We start from the raw sequence: 16,227 nt of genomic DNA, 5'->3' as shown, positions 1-16,227 counted from the left end.
AATAACGCTGTCGGAAGATCAAGCGATACCATCGGAGAGCCCTTGTAGTCAGCACGCCTTGAGTGTGCTCGAAGATCAAGTGAGCATCCCGCCTCGCTCCAGCATCGTTATTTCGGTCGGCACCGAAACACCCACTGACGTAGAAGGTGTCATCGAAGGCGACCAACGTCTACTACTCGACCGTGAAATTTGCGTCGCAAGAGGGATCACTCGACTGCATGGAGGAAACACGAGAGTGTTGCTGACAAACTTCAGCCAGGAGTTCAAGCACATCAACAAGGGCACGACGATCGCATTCATCGAGGAAATTCAGGAAACCAGCGATGCCTTTGTCCTCTCGGATTCTGCTGCATCTACCCCGACGACCGCAGTTCCCGAGCCAGACTTCAACATAAATCCAAGTCTCCCCGTGATTAAGCAGCAACAGCTCAGAAGTCTGCTTCGACGATACAAAGACTGCTTTTCGACGTCATCAAGGATTCGACAAACACCAGTCGCAAAGCATCGCATAATCACCGAAGAGAGCGCTCGACCACTACGCCAGAGCCCTTACCGAGTTTCGACGCGAGAACGCGAAGCTATAAGACAACAAGTCGACGAAATGCTGCGCGACGACATCATCCAGCCGTCGAAAAGCCCGTGGGCGTCTCCAGTTGTTTTAGTGAAGAAAAAGGACGGAACCCTACGTTTCTGCGTCGATTATCGTCGACTGAACAAAATCACGAAGAAAGACGTATACCCCCTCCCACGGATAGACGACGCATTAGATCGGCTCTGCAATGCTAAATACTTCTCATCGATGGACCTCAAGTCTGGCTACTGGCAAATAGAAGTCGACGAAAGGGATCGCGAAAAGACCGCCTTCATCACGCCAGACGGCCTCTATGAATTCAAGGTTATGCCATTTGGACTGTGCTCGGCGCCTGCAACGTTCCAGCGCGTGATGGACACGGTTTTAGCAGGATTGAAGTGGCAGACCTGTCTTGTTTACTTGGATGACGTCGTCGTCTTCGCCGGAAATTTCGACGATCACCTTAAGCGGCTTGCGACAGTATTAGAGGCCATCAAGTCATCAGGGCTCACCCTGAAGCCGGAAAAGTGTCGCTTCGCTTACGATGAGCTTCTATTCCTAGGCCATGTCCTCAGCAAATCTGGAGTGCGCCCCGACCCGCAAAAGACAGCTGCCATCGCAAAGTTCCCGCAGCCAATCGACAAGAAGGCAGTGCGCAGATTCCTTGGCATGTGTGCCTACTATAGGCGCTTTGTCAAGGACTTTTCGCGCATCGCGGAGCCGCTAACACATCTAACGAAATCTGATGTCGAGTTCAATTGGGAAACGCCGCAGGCCGACGCATTTCAAGAACTCAAACGACGCATGCAGTCGCCGCCGGTACTTGCACACTTCGACGAGGACGCCGATACTGAAATCCACACTGACGCCAGTAGCCTAGGCCTCGGTGCCGTCCTAGTCCAGAGGAAAGAAGGACTTGAACGGGTGATATCGTATGCTAGCCGGTCGCTGTCAAAAGCGGAAAGCAATTATTCTACGACTGAAAAGGAATGCCTCGCCATCATTTGGGCTACAGCTAAATTCCGCCCTTACCTCTATGGCAGGCCATTCAAATTCGTCAGCGACCACCACGCGTTGTGTTGGCTAGCTAACTTAAAGGACCCTTCAGGACGGCTGGCGCGGTGGAGCCTCAGACTACAAGAATATGACGTAACGGTAATATACAAGTCCGGAAGAAAACACTCCGACGCCGACTGCTTATCACGCGCCCCAATCGATCCCCCGCCGCAAGACGACGTGGACGACGACGCCTTCCTTGGGATAATAAGCGCGGAAGACTTCACTAAACAGCAACGAGCAGACCCGGAGCTAAAAGGCCTCGTCGAGTATTTGAAAGGGAACACCGACGTTGTCCCTAGGGCATTTAAGCGCGTGTTGTCTTCGTTCACGCTACGAAACAACCTGCTCGTGAAGAAGAACTTCTCACCAGTCCACGCTAGCTACCTTCTTGTGGTGCCGTCAGCGCTCCGTCCAGAAATACTGCACGCCCTACACGACGATCCAACCGCTGGGCACCTCGGATTCTCCCGGACGCTGTCGAGGATACAGGAAAAGTATTACTGGCCGCGTCTGACCGCCGACGTCGCCCGTTACGTCAAGACATGCAGAGACTGTCAACGACGCAAGACACCACCGACAAGGCCAGCAGGATTACTACAGCCGATCGAACCTCCTCGTCGACCATTCCAGCAGATTGGGATGGATTTGTTGGGGCCGTTTCCGATGTCAACATCCAGGAATAAGTGGATCATCGTGGCGACGGACTATCTCACCCGCTTTGCTGAAACCAAAGCTCTACCAAAAGGCAGCGCAGCCGAAGTGGCGAAATTTTTCGTCGAGAACATCCTGCTGCGACATGGTGCCCCAGAAGTCCTCAACACCGACAGAGGAACTGCTTTTACAGCAGAGCTCACCCAAGCCATTCTGCAGTACAGCCAGACGAGCCACAGGAGGACAACTGCCTACCATCCGCAAACGAATGGTCTCACGGAGCGCCTGAACAAGACCCTCGCCGACATGCTAGCAATGTACGTCGACGTCGAGCACAAGACGTGGGACGCGGTCCTGCCGTATGTCACCTTCGCCTACAACACGGCGGTGCAAGAAACAACACAGATCACGCCATTCAAGTTGGTTTACGGCAGGAACCCGACGACGACGCTCGACGCCATGCTGCCGCACGTCACTGACGAGGAGAATCTTGACGTCGCTACCTATCTCCAGCGCGCCGAAGAAGCCCTACAGCTCGCCCGCCTACGGATCAAGACCCAGCAGCGTACCGACAGCCGACACTACAACCTCCGACGACGCTTCGTCGAGTACCAGCCCGGCGACCGTGTTTGGGTATGGACCCCGATACGCCGGCGAGGACTCAGTGAGAAGCTGCTGCGACGCTATTTCGGACCCTACAAGGTCATCCGACGTATTGGCGCACTAGACTATGAGGTCGTGCCAGACGGCATTTCGCACTCGCAGCGGCGCCGCGCACGATCTGAAGTGGTCCACGTGGTGCGCCTTAAGCCATTTTACGGACGCTGATGAACTTCCTTAGTTTGTTGTTTTCTTTGCTACGAGTGCTTTTCTTTGTTACTTTCGTTTGTTAGCAGCATCGGGTCGATGCTTTTTAAGAGGGGGGTAATGACACGTGTACTTATCTTTATCGGGCAACTACGTTTCGCCGCTTAACTGTAATCACACAGCGAGGGACGCGCCTGCATGTATCCGACGTTTCTGGAAAGTTATCGACGCTTCTATCCGCGTGTCTGTTGTCGCCGAACCTTGTGTTATCAGATTTCATCGCGTGACACGAATGGTGTCGAACTTTGTGGAAGACACGCGGGTCCCATCAGTTAATCTGGAACATTCGACGACTGATCTATAAAAGCCGACGCGCTTGACCCGCTAATCAGATTTCCGACGATCGCCGACTGTGTTCGCCGCTTTCGTTGTGCTAGAAGTGTAGCCTGTTTTGTGGGCACAAGTTCGCCCAATAAAAGTTAGTTTTCTCGTTCACAGTATTGCTACTGTGTTCTTCTACGTCACCACCCCGTGACAATATACTTAGTTGCATTTCCTTATTTCGAAGCGGTTGGGTGTTGAAGTGAATGCACTTCCACTGAACGTTATTTTCGTATTTAGGCGGTGTACTGTTGTCACTGGCACAGAGAAAAAGCCACAAATTCGACTGTACTAGGTGTGTGTCGCTGATTGATTTCATGGCAACGCGTAACAAGGGGAGCATAAATACGACACATGAACACATGTATTAGTAAAACAGTATAAGTACAAACAATGCGTGGATAAAATGGGACAATTTATAGAGTGTTACTTTTGCACAGCAGGAAAAACACCGACATGGATGCAGAAATTGTACATGTCACACAAGGTACAGGAAAAAACAGCAAGACAACGAAGTGCAGATAGCATAAATCCCTTTTCATTTAAGGGGAACATTCAAAGAAATACAAAATAAACAAGTCACAGTAGAGTTGCTGCTTAAAATATATGTTCACGCGAAAAAACGCACCAACAAAAACACAAAAGCATACACGCGAACAACAGCATCAATGGCAAGTTTGGGCACCTAATTGATGCGGCAAGAGATATGCCGATTAGTGTAGAGAGTTAAGTAAAGATGGGCAGGGCATGGCGCAGCATTTATCTGCCGTAGTTAGTTCTTGAATGTGGTATATGACAAGCTTCTCTGTGACGTGTACTGTACCTGCTTGTATATAATGCTAGCCTGCTAGTCTGTTTATTGTAATATTAATCTGTAATGTGAGCATTTATTACAGCGCGGGCCTAGGCGAGCTTTAAAGTGTACAGGTATTGGGTTTTCGAAAGGAGATGCATCTTGAAATGTGAAATAAAAGGAAATAACTTGGAGGCCATTGCGTTGAGAGGCATAACTTACGGCGGCGGCCGCGGCAGTGACAGCAGCAGGAGCAGTGGAAGCAGCAGGAGCAGCAGAGCCGAAGGAAGGCGGCAGAAAATAGGCAGACAAGAAAGAGTTTTAGGCGTCCAACTTCTTAAATATAGGCACAATAAATTTTAGCAATGATGCAAATAATCCCAAACGAAGACTGGCGTGACCTATATCTACAACTGGAAAAGTGAAATTTGATTATTTGAAATTATAGAAAGGTGCTAACGTTTGAACATTGTTCTTGAATTGTCTCATAATACTGCAGCAGTAGTCATGGCAATGTGCTTAATTGAACGAGAGCACTGCTCACATTTATGTTCCCCAGGTCATTGCATCTTGCTCGAGACGCCACATTAGTGAAACTGGCATTATGGTTTGAAAAAAATAACGGCGCTTTTATATCTACCTTATGCAAATACATTACCACTCAACAAAACCCTACCAAGAAATAATTGCGAGAGAGACAATGCTTTACTAAAAAATTATCATGTTCTCACACGAGGAGTGTAACGCGCAAGTCTGGCAGTTTCTCACACAAAAAGCGTAGTCAAAAACCGGATTGTATGGGCAAGAGGGTCCGTCAATGGCGAATGTACCCTTACATATTTGAGGAGGGAGAGTGAGAAAAATTACTTTTATTAATGTAGCCGGCAGATTGGTGTGTGTGTGCGGGGGGGGGGGGGGGGGGGGGGCAACCCCGCCTAGATGGCCTGAGCTCTAGCGGCATCCTCGGCCTGCTGGACGGCGAAAAGTTGGTCTTCAGGGGCCGAGCTGAGCAACACGGTCTCCCACTGCTTCCGATCCTTAATTTTTCAGCCCTGTCGGAGCGCCTGAGGGCAGGCCCAGATAATGTTATCCAGGTCCGCCCTTTCTTGACAAAATTTACATTTGGCCGAATATTGTTCTGGATGATAATGATTATAATTCACCGGATTTGGATACGTATTGGTTTGAAGGAGGCGCCATGCCACCGCCTTCTGCTTATTAAGTGATGGGCGTGCGGGAGGAAACGCACCCTCCTCAATCTTCAATGGTTAGTCATCTTCCTGTAGCCAACCATCCGGTCCCTTGTCAGCCCCAGCCGCGGCGCCCCGGTGGGTCGGCTTGTGAGTCCTCTAGCCACGGTGTCGGCCACCTCGTTGCCGGGAAGGGAGGAGTGCGCAGGCGCCCAGATGGTATGGACACTCCGCTTAACGCAGAAATTTGCCAGGGTTCGTAGTGATTGCGGTGAAATGCGCCCCTTTGCGTAATTTAAAATTGCGGTTTTAGAATCTGTGACTATTTTCGTTGCCAGTGTAAAAGCCATTGCGATAGCAATGGCCGATTCCTCAGCCACCTTAACTCTCTTGGTTTTAATAGATCCGCTGACCTTCGAGCTCACTGCAACGATAGACATAGTGTGATTAGTCGTGCACTCCAACGCGGCAACGTACACCACGTCCTCAGAGCGTTGGAACCTCCTCTGCATAGTCCTTGGCATTTCACCCCGCCTTTCCCTGTGGTGTTCGGGATGCATGTTTTTGGGTAGCAGTGGGATAATAAGCTGCTTCCTTATGTCGTGGGGAATGTCTACTTTAGTGCCATATTGTGATGCGTATGTTGCTCTAAGCTTGTTAAGTATGCGTCTGCCAGTAGGCGTTTGTTTGAGTCTTTCGTATTGCGCTATATTGAGCAAAATATTTTTTTCTAGCCGGAGAGAACTTGGAGTACATGGGGCGTGTGCATTTGCAAACGCAAAGAAATGCTAATGCGCATTGATGTTTCGTCCTTGTGTCTTGAACACTGGGGTGTTTCCTAACAGACATGTCGGATGTTCAAACACTGCGTTCGCAATAGACTTCGATTTGAGTGCGCTTCTGTAAACGTGGATGCAACTGCGCATATATGGAGCAACCTTCTTGAAGAGCCCCTGAAACGTAATTTAAGAAACACGGTGAATATTGCGGAAAAGATATCAGACCAGTACTATCTGCAGATTTTTGGATCCAAAGTTGTGCTTCTTGTCGCTTAGAACAAGCTTTTACGCCGGGAAGGAGTGCTCGACATCGACAGATGTTAATGGAGTGTAGTTGTACTAGGGAACCTTTGGTGACTTAAGAAACACCGCGGTCTTAGAGTACTCAACCACAAGAACTCCTGGTATTTCTTTGAGGAAAGAAAATACTTTGTAGTCTTCTAAGGTTGTTTATAGCTTGCCAGCTATTTGTACGGCTACTGGTCCTGTAGGCACGGTGGCTATTCATTGACATGCGTCCAGAATTAGCGCTATGTTCCAAATTAGAGTTCCACCCGAACTTTCAAGTTTCTTGATAGTCTTTGCAGGGGGCGTGATGTCGGCGCGCAAATATGCACGGTCTCTGAGAGGGCAGCTCGAGCCTTCCTGACCTAAGTGCTCACGTCATCTGAAAAGGCGTTGGTCACCGCATTCACTTCAGCTTGTTATACTCATAAGCCTCTAGCCAGGTTCTCTAACGCGTGATGATGGACTCTGAAGGTAGGCGTACGTCCAGCCATTCCTCCTTGTAGGAGCACACCCGTGAGGGCAGCTTGAAGAACAGGGCACTGGCTGAAGCAGTGCGCGGGTTAACATCCTTGAAGTGTTTCTACAGCTCTTCACAAACTGCGTGGAACTCACGTGCTAAGCACGCGACCCACACCATCTGGGGATAGAAGGCTGTCAGCAGAAGAGCAGTATTGTGCACGCTAGCTGAGGCGTCTGTGTAGAGTAGCACAACCTTAGAGTCCCACTCCTCCAGGGTTCAGAGCTTTCCGGTACTGGTTTACAAACTACGATATTGCCGCGACAACTTGGTCACGTTTAAGATGCGCGCCCTCCGTATTAGACTGTGCACGCCGTACCGTGGTCTTGTTCTCCAACAACAGGCAGTGATCTTCGTGGCACGTGTAGCCGGTGGGACCCGGCTCCCATGCGCCACGCGCACCAGGTGTCATGGGAGAAGAAGAAAGAAGGCGGTTCGAACGCGACTGCCAGGGATTCTTCATGACCGCTGTGACCTTTAATCGCGGGCACAGGTTCGCCCTTAATAAATATTGTTGTTTTGTTAACCTGTGTTCTTCAACACCGTTACATTTATGGTGGAGGTGCAGGGTATGAGTCGAAGCCCTCCCAACAAACGAAAATCAGCGTAGCCCCAACCACCAGCGAATCCATCCCGTGGAACTGACGCCTGTGCACCAGCGGACAAGCTGCCGTCTTCGAGGTGACTCGCCTGAATTAGGCCCTCTTCGCTTCACGCCAAGGGAAATTCAGACAACGGACGCCGCCACAATGACTAGCCAGGTAACACCGGTACAGCTGGTCGCAAACCAACCTGGAGAGCCACCAATATTCCATGGCGACTCGTTCTAAGATCTGCAAGACTGGTTGGAACTGTTCGAGAAAGCGGCTAGCTTTAATGAATGGGATGAAGAAAGAAGCTCCGTAACTTATATATCGCCTTGGAGGACTTCGCAAAAACATGGTATGAAAATCACGAACCCTCTTTGTCCTCTTGGGAGGAATTTCTACGACAACTACTAGCAGCATACCTTAGCACGGATCGTAAAGAAAAGGCGGAAATTGCACTTCAAGCTAGGAACCAGATCACAAACAAGAACGTGGCAATGTACATCGAGGACATGTCCCGCCTGTTCAAGCCTGCTGATCCAAACATGAGTGAAGATAGGAAGCTGCGCCATCTCATGCGTGGAGTACAGCAGGAACTCTTCGTAATTCTCGTCCGCAACCCACCGCGAACAGCCGGCGAGTTCAGATACGAAGCAACGACCATCGAAAAGACGCTGGAACAGCGGGCTCGGCAATACAACCGCGAGGCAAGCTGTGCACCTGCCCATGTCTTCTCTAGAGGCGTGCTGAACGACCTTTAAGCCCTGCGGGAGCTCATCCGGTCAGTGATCAGGGAAGAGCTCAACAAGTTGCAGACACCTCAGACTCGAACTGCACTATATATCGTCGACGTTGTCCTGGACGAACTGAGGCAGGTCATATGGGATCGAGAGCGTGCGCCAAAGCCCATGCGGCGCACCCCAACGTACGCCGACGTACTCAGGCAACCCACGGTACACAGTAGTAGAGCAGTTGCGACGACCGTTCCGCACCCGACGACAGGACGCAGTGTAACTCGTCTGCTGGAACCACCGGCTGCCTATCTGCCTCCAGCACGTAGTTCACCTCGTTTTGTGGAACAAAGGCCCCAGACAAGTGACGTCTTGCGTCACCACGACAACAGGCCTCTGTGTTTTCACTGCGCAGAAGCGGGTCACCTGTATAGGTTCTGCCCGTACCGTCAAGGTGGAATAAGGGGTTTTCCCTTAAGTGCACCATGTCCCCGTAACGGTGAACAGCCAGCAGAGATTGAAGAATACTTGTCCACGCGCCAATGCCCCATTACTCCTCGCCAACATCAACACCGGTCACTGACACCCATGCGCTGCCGATCACCTAGCCCACGCGCGTCTCCAAGATTGCCTAGGCGTCGTTCACCAAGCCCAGACCAGGAAAACTGACGCAAGCGACCTCTAGAGGTGAGGCCGCTGATAACCAGAGTTACGAAGATCCTCAAACATGGTCGCAGTGCGATGACGAGATAATTCCAGTAAACAGGTGCAGGAACGAAACGATTACATCAGATTTGCGATTGATAATAGACGGACGGATGCGAGCTGAATGCCTTAGTTGACACCAGCGCTGATTATTCAGTAATAAGCGTCAAGATGGCGAAGCACCTGAAAAAAGTTGTGACGCAGTGGACGGGACCGCAAATACGCACGGCAGGCGGCCATCTTTTTACGCCCCTTGGCCGATGCACCGCAACACTTACAAGAAAAAGCTTCACTTACGTTTCTGACTTTGTTGTACTGCCAGAATGTTCACGGGAACTTATATTGGGATCAGATGTTCTACAAGCTAACAGCTCCATAATTAACGTACGTAGGTCCAGTGTGTCTTTCTCGACAAAACAAGCTATGCCTGTGGAAGAATCGGAGGAGCGACGTCTTGCTGCACTGCGCGCGGCTGATGATGATGTAACTGTGTCGCCACGCTGCAGTAGAATGGTTCTTGTGGAGAATGAAACATTTTACGACCGCGAAGGCATAGCGGATGGAAACATAGAGCTATCTTTCAACAAAGGTATTTGCGTGGCTCGGGGTCTTGTTCACTTAAGCAATGGCCGTACAAATGTTGCACTTACGAATTTCGGGAACGAATTCCAACACATCCCACAAGGAATAGCTATTGCCTATTTCCACGAGTTATGTGTAGCGGCCCAATTATCCAGACTAGCAACAACGTCAACTGCTCTACCAGGAAGCTGCAGTGTAGACAGATCAATTACCGTCAACCCGAGACTTCCGGTAGCCCAAAAGAAACAGATATATGCTCTGATAAAGATTTGTCTTACTGCTTCTCCACTTCCTCGAAGGTACGGCGCACATCTGTTGGAAAGCACAGAATCACAGCAGAGGACGCCACGAGACCGGTATGCCAGCCCTCGTATTGAGTTTCACCAAAAGATAGGGAGATCATCAAGGAGCAAGTAGAGGAGATGCTTTCAGATGGCGTTATTCAGCCTTCCAGTAGTCTATGGGCGTCTCCCGTAGTACTCGTTAAGAAAAAAAGATAACACACTTCGATTCTGCGTCGACTACCGTAAATTGAACCGCGCGCCTAAGCGGGATGTACACTGTCGTCCTTTATGAAAGGGAACACGCCAGCGCGTGGCATGCGCTCTGCGGTGGCTGCCTACAGCACCATCAACCGACAGCTTAAGAAAGCACGTGCGCTTTTGGCGTCATCTGTTGGCAAACAAAATAACGAGTCATGGCCGGTGCACAAGCGCTGCTAGATTACGCTGCCTCTTCACTCGCGCAACGGGCGATGGCTGTAGCGCGTCGTCTGCCGCCAACGAATCGAGCGTGGTGCACAAGCACGGTCGTTATCTTGTTTCCCAAGAGATGACGCCAAAAGCGGACGTACTTTCTTTAGCCGTAGGTTGATGGCACTGTAGGTAGCCGCCGCAGAGCGCAGGCCACGCGCTCGCGTGTTCCCTTTCATAAAGGACGACAGTGTACATCCACCTCTGCGTATCGACGATACATTAGATTGGCTCCGATCTGGAAAGTTTTTCTCCTCCCTGGATCTCAAGAGTCGATATTGGCAAATAGAGGTGTATTAGTGGGATAGTCAAAAACAGCATTGATGGCCTCTACGAATTTAAAGCGCTTCCATTCGGCCTCTGTTCCGCGCCTGCAACGTTTCACCGAATGAGGGACATTGTGATCGTAGGATTGAAATGACAGTCGTGCTTAGTGTATTTGGATGATGTGCTTGTATTTTCCGCAACATTTGACCAACATCTGAAGCGACTGCGACTAGTATTAGAAGCTATTCATGCAGCAGACTTGACAATTAAGCCGAAAAAATGTCAGTTCGGCTTCGATGAACTTCAGTTTCTCGGGCACGTCATCAGTGCTGAAGGCGTCCGGCCAGATCCAGAAAAAACACCAGCTGTTGCGAGGTTCCCGACACCCACAGACAAAAAGTCAGTGGAGCTTTTTTTGGTTTATGCGCATACTACGGAATATTTGTGGAAAGCTTTCCAAAGATTGCTGAGCCCCTTACAACTTTGTCATGTGGAAAAGCGAACAACAAGACCCCTTTGACGAGTTAAGGAAACGCCTGCAAGCTTCTCCGACCCTTGCCCATTTTGATGAGACAGCCGACACTGAAGTTCATACGGATGTGAGTAACGGCGGACTTGGTGCCACACTAGTGCAGTGGAAGAACGGCCAGGAGAAAGTAATAGCTTATGCCAGCTGCAAGCTCTCGAAAGCAGACGCAAGCTGCTCAGAAACCGGGAAAGAGTGCCTTTCAGTCATTTGGGCAATATGTATCTTTGGACCCTACTTCTATGATATACCATTCAGAGAAGTCAGTGATCAACATTCGCTTTGCCGGCTGGCGTATCTCACGGATCCATCCGGACGACTAGCAAGATGGAGCTTAGGCCTTAAGAGTATGATATTACTGTCGTATATCGATCCGGGAGGAAACACAGGGATGCCGACTGCTTTTCACGCTCACCAGTCGAGACAGCTGTGTCAGATGAAGGGGATTGGAATTGTTGACGCGTTACAAACCGCTCAACAAGAACGAGATGAGCCGGCATTGCTTCCACTTATACAGCGCCTGGAGGGACTGGACGTTCAACTCTCGCGTATTTTTTAGAAGGCTATCCTCTTTCAGTCTGCGAGGAAGTGTCCTCTACAAGAGAAACTTCGAGAACAGCGAGAAAAAAGCGTTTACTTGTCGTACCCATAGCTATGCGAGACGAAATTTTGGATGCATGTCATGATGAGCCGACATCTGAACGTATTGGCGTGAGCCGCACATTCGCCAGGATTCGTCTAAAATACTGCTGGCCTAAGTTATTCGCATCCGTGCAGCACTATGTCAAGACTTGTCGCGAGTGTCAAAGGCGCAAGACCCCCTTCGTATACCCGGCAGGCCTCCTCCAGTCAATAGAGCCACCGAAACCCCATTCCAACAAGCCCGTATGGACCTCCTTGGACTCTTCCCAACATCATATTTAGGCAAAAAGTGGATAACTGTGGCCACGGAATATCTGACCCGTTACGCAGGAACTGATTCCCTGTACAGTGCAGCGGCTGTCTAAGTTGCAAAATTCTTTGTCAACAATATCGTGCTCAGGCATGGCGCTCACACAGTTGTTATTACCGATCGTGGAACAGTCTTTACAGCGGATTTAATGAAATGCTTGTTGTAACTGAAACATACTGATCAAAGGAGAACTACGGCGTACCACCCTCACACAAACGGTCTACTTGAACGCCTCAACAGAACACTGGCTGACATGTGTTCGATGTATGTCGATGTTCAACATAGGCTGTGGCGCGAAATTTTGCCGTACATCACCTTCCCATAAAATACGGCCATTCAAGAAACAACACGAGTCGTCCCGTTTGAACTTGTATTCGGCAGAACAGTAACCACAACTTTGGATGCAATGTTGCCGTTAGATGAAGACAATAACTCATCCGACCTAGACGATGTCTTGCAAAGAGCCGAGGAGGCACGAAAGATGGCAAGCTACTGAATACGCCACCAACAACGCATCGACTCAAGCCGGTACAACCAGCAACGCAGTGAAGCTCATTATCAGCCCGGTGACAAGGTGTGGGTATGGACCCCAGTGGGACGCCGTGGACTGTCTGAAAAGCTTCTCTGCCGATACTTCGACCCTTACGAAATACTTTGTCGTTTAAGCGACGTCACCTACGAAGTGAAATCCGCTGGACACGATGGCGCAACTCTACTGAAGTTCAGCATGTTTTCCGCATGAAACCCTACCACGAGAGGTCATGAAAAAGGAGAAAAAAAACAGAAAGTGAGATCCCCACAGGAACCCCTACTTCCTCTCACGCATCGGGCCGATGCATTAGGGAGGGAGATAATGCCGCGACAACTTAGTCACATTCAAGTTGCGCGCCCTTCATATTGGAGTGTGCACGCCGTACCGTGGTGTTGTTCAGCAGCAACAGGCAGCGATCTTCGTGGGACGAGTAGCCGGTTGGACGCGGCTCGCATGCGCCACGCGCACGAGGTGTCACGGGAGAAGAAGAAAGAAGCAGGTTCGACGCTAGTTTTAGAACGCAACTGGCGGGGATTCTTCACGACCGCAGTTACTTTTAGTTGTGGGGATAGGTTCCCCCTTAATAAATATCGTTGTTTTGTTAACCAGTGTTCCTCAACATCGTTACAATATAGATTCCCCATCTGTTCTTTCGAAATGCTGTGAACACACTAGGGAAAGTATTGTCTTTTTTTGTTTTCTGCAAGCTTTCTCGCTATAAAGTGAGCGACAGAGCACCCCATCACGTTTGTTGTCTCATCTTTGAAAACCCAAATGCAAGATTCGCCAGGGCCTTCCCTGATTCTTGCAAATGTTTTTTTTCTTGCGCAAGCCAGAGGTGATTCTTACGGAATGTTCACTCAGATGGGACGTTGTGTGTGCAATATATCTATAGGAATTGTTTCAGTACAGGATTTGCAATTCAACCGTACGGTCAATGAGCACAACATGGTCTCTCCATCTGAAGTGTGTGAGTGAAGTGATCGCGGCCAAATGAACACACTCCAGTGTGGTCTTTCCGGCGTGGCTGAGAAACAGAAAGGGAACTGCCACATTGCTACGCGACCGCAAAAACAACAACACACAGTGTATCGGCGTGTTGTAGTTGAACCGGATGTAGTTCCCAACAATTAGTTTTGGCAGGCAAAATGAGAATCTGAAATTGCACTCGAACTCCAAAAGTGTAGGCCGAAAATAATCATCTGGATTCCACCCTGACACAATGGACGTTAGGCGAGCGCAATGGAGCTTAGACGACATTACACAAAAACCACCACCGCAAACTACGCACGTCACGCACGCATGCACATGTGCCTAGTGCAGCATTCATCCTCCATCTTCTAGACCCTCCACCAAGCGCAAGTGCATTATTAAACTAAATGAATGCTGGACAATAAATTCCACCAGAAAATGCGTAAAGTACAATTTGCACACAAGTTGCAGACATGATAGCTTTGGATTGTTATTCGAATATGTAAGAAAACATAAAACTGTTACGCGAGAACTGAAAGACAAAGCCATTTTCTCTTTGAGGTCAGTCTGAGTGACTGCGTCCGCTAGGTGGCAGTACCTTTAGCACACCCCATATCCTCATTGTTGTGGGTCATGCGCCTAGCACAAGTGCGTTATTTAATTAAGTGAAGTTTTCAAAGTAAAATGCTTAAAAAATTCGTAAAGTACGACTTAAACCCAATCTATTTACGTGAGAGCATCCGATTGTAATTCGAATATAGGAGAAAACCTAATTCTGTTATACGGAAAATCAAACACTTAGCCTCCCAGCTGCCGCTTGATTTTGGGTGAGCACGCCACGAAAAATCCTGATCAACCAGTGAATAGCATTATCGCTGTGCTATTGTTTTATAAACCACCTATGTAGAAAATAGAAATCTATACGCTCTAATGCTGGGAAGACGCAGATGTAAGCGTTGTAAAACAGTGCTAAACGTTTTCTTAACCTTGAATTTATGCTGGTAAAATGAGAAGGGTGGATTATGAAGGAAGGAACAAAATAGGTATTTAATTAAAATACAGTCTCTAGGGCTGATGCGCCAGTCGATATCATGCAGGTGCGTCCTGATGGCGATTTGCCCCTTTAAGTGTGCGCTCAGTTAAACGGAGTGTGGGGCAAGGACGCGCTGGTTCGATGCAGTAACTGTACAAATATTGTAAGAGAAAAAAGCGCTTTTCTTACTCTTTTGCCTTCGTAGGAATCGGAGAAATACCAGACTGTGGCAACAGAACGAACCTGAAAGTTCGTTGGTCGTGTTATGACAAAGATCATAATAGGACTTGCTACGCAAAAAGCTTCTCCTACAGCAGTGGAAACGACAGCTGCACGCGAATACATTACAAAGGATGTGGTGGAAACGGTAATAACTATCCTTCAGTAGAAGCCTGCACAGCAGATTGTCGGTAGGTACCGTCTTCAAATCTTTAATCGTTTAACATGAAGAATAAAGTAGCCACTCAAGAGATCCAGTAAAAGATGATTATATTGAAACGCCATTCTGATTTACAAGACTAGAGGGATCATAAAACGGGCTATGGTTACGTTTATCATACATGAGAAATATGAGGAAAAGCGTAAACGTTTGTGGTTGAGGGTTCTGTATATGTGGAGTGGTGACTTTAGTCAGGCCTTAGTTGCGGGTGACTCGTATCGTCGGTCTTCTCGACCTTAATGTTCCAGTTCCGGATTCCCACTGGTGCTGAATGTGTTAGCCGCGGAGTAAATCACTTAGGAGTATGAAAGGAAGGCCCCTTAGTTTTTTTCCGTAGTAGCCACCAAATCAAATAATATTTAGCACTCTAGATATGCCGTAGCATCTACCCAGCTCTACGAGCTTTTTTTTAAACAAATATGTTATCCCAGTGCAGTCAGTGTTCTGGATGATGACGCCACCAGATGTATCACCCAATGCCGCTAAGTTAGCATGCGTTAAAAAAGTTTATTTGCTGCAGTAGTTACTCAAGCAGGCATAACCAACTTGCTTGGGGACCGAAACGGGACTGCACTCGCTGCCGCCATCTTCGTTGTTCTTTTTCCAACAGAGATCGCACGCCATAGACACTTGTAGCAAAACAACGATAATTTCTATATACATATATATATATATATATATATATATATATATATATATATATATATATATATATATTGTTACGCATGAGGAAAGCGAAGACCGGTGAACGTGCTTGCGGTCCCGAGTAGAGGAAGGAAGCAGAGAACGACGCTGAGTTGATTAACCAGCTGGCCGCTCTTGCGCTCACCTTCGCGACCTCAAGAAAACGGTCCCCTTCATCCGTAAGGGTTAAAAGACGGTCTCCTTCGCGCGTAACAAAGTGGCGGAGGTGCTGGGTACCGCTCACAACAACGGAACCGTCACTGCCACAGCTTCGTCGAAGCCGTCGACTTGCCGGCCTCCCGCCTCAGCCGTGACCGTCTTCGAAATGCCAGAAGAAGCAGCCGCTCCGAGGGCAGCGCCTAGCAGTCCACTGCCATACTACCGAGTTCCACCCACCTTCGGAGGCAAAGCGGGGGAAGATGCCGACGA

The 16,227-nt window shown here is 49.0% G+C and overlaps 1 long non-coding RNA gene across 1 annotated transcript in view; it reads left to right on the top strand.

Annotated features, from left to right (window-relative positions):
• LOC140215964 (uncharacterized) overlaps window positions 1–16,227 on the top strand; it is a 94,538-nt gene that overhangs the window by 13,335 nt on the left and 64,976 nt on the right. Inside the window, exon 2 of the long non-coding RNA XR_011892581.1 lies at window positions 14,881–15,085. This is a non-coding gene — a long non-coding RNA (uncharacterized lncRNA). The remainder of the gene's footprint in view (window positions 1–14,880; window positions 15,086–16,227) is intronic.

Source organism: Dermacentor andersoni, chromosome 2 (genome assembly GCF_023375885.2).
Source record: "Dermacentor andersoni chromosome 2, qqDerAnde1_hic_scaffold, whole genome shotgun sequence".
Classification (NCBI taxonomy): Eukaryota; Metazoa; Arthropoda; class Arachnida; order Ixodida; family Ixodidae; genus Dermacentor; species Dermacentor andersoni.
The sequence above is the reverse complement of the archived record's forward strand: the minus strand, read 5'-3'. Positions and strand labels throughout refer to the sequence as shown.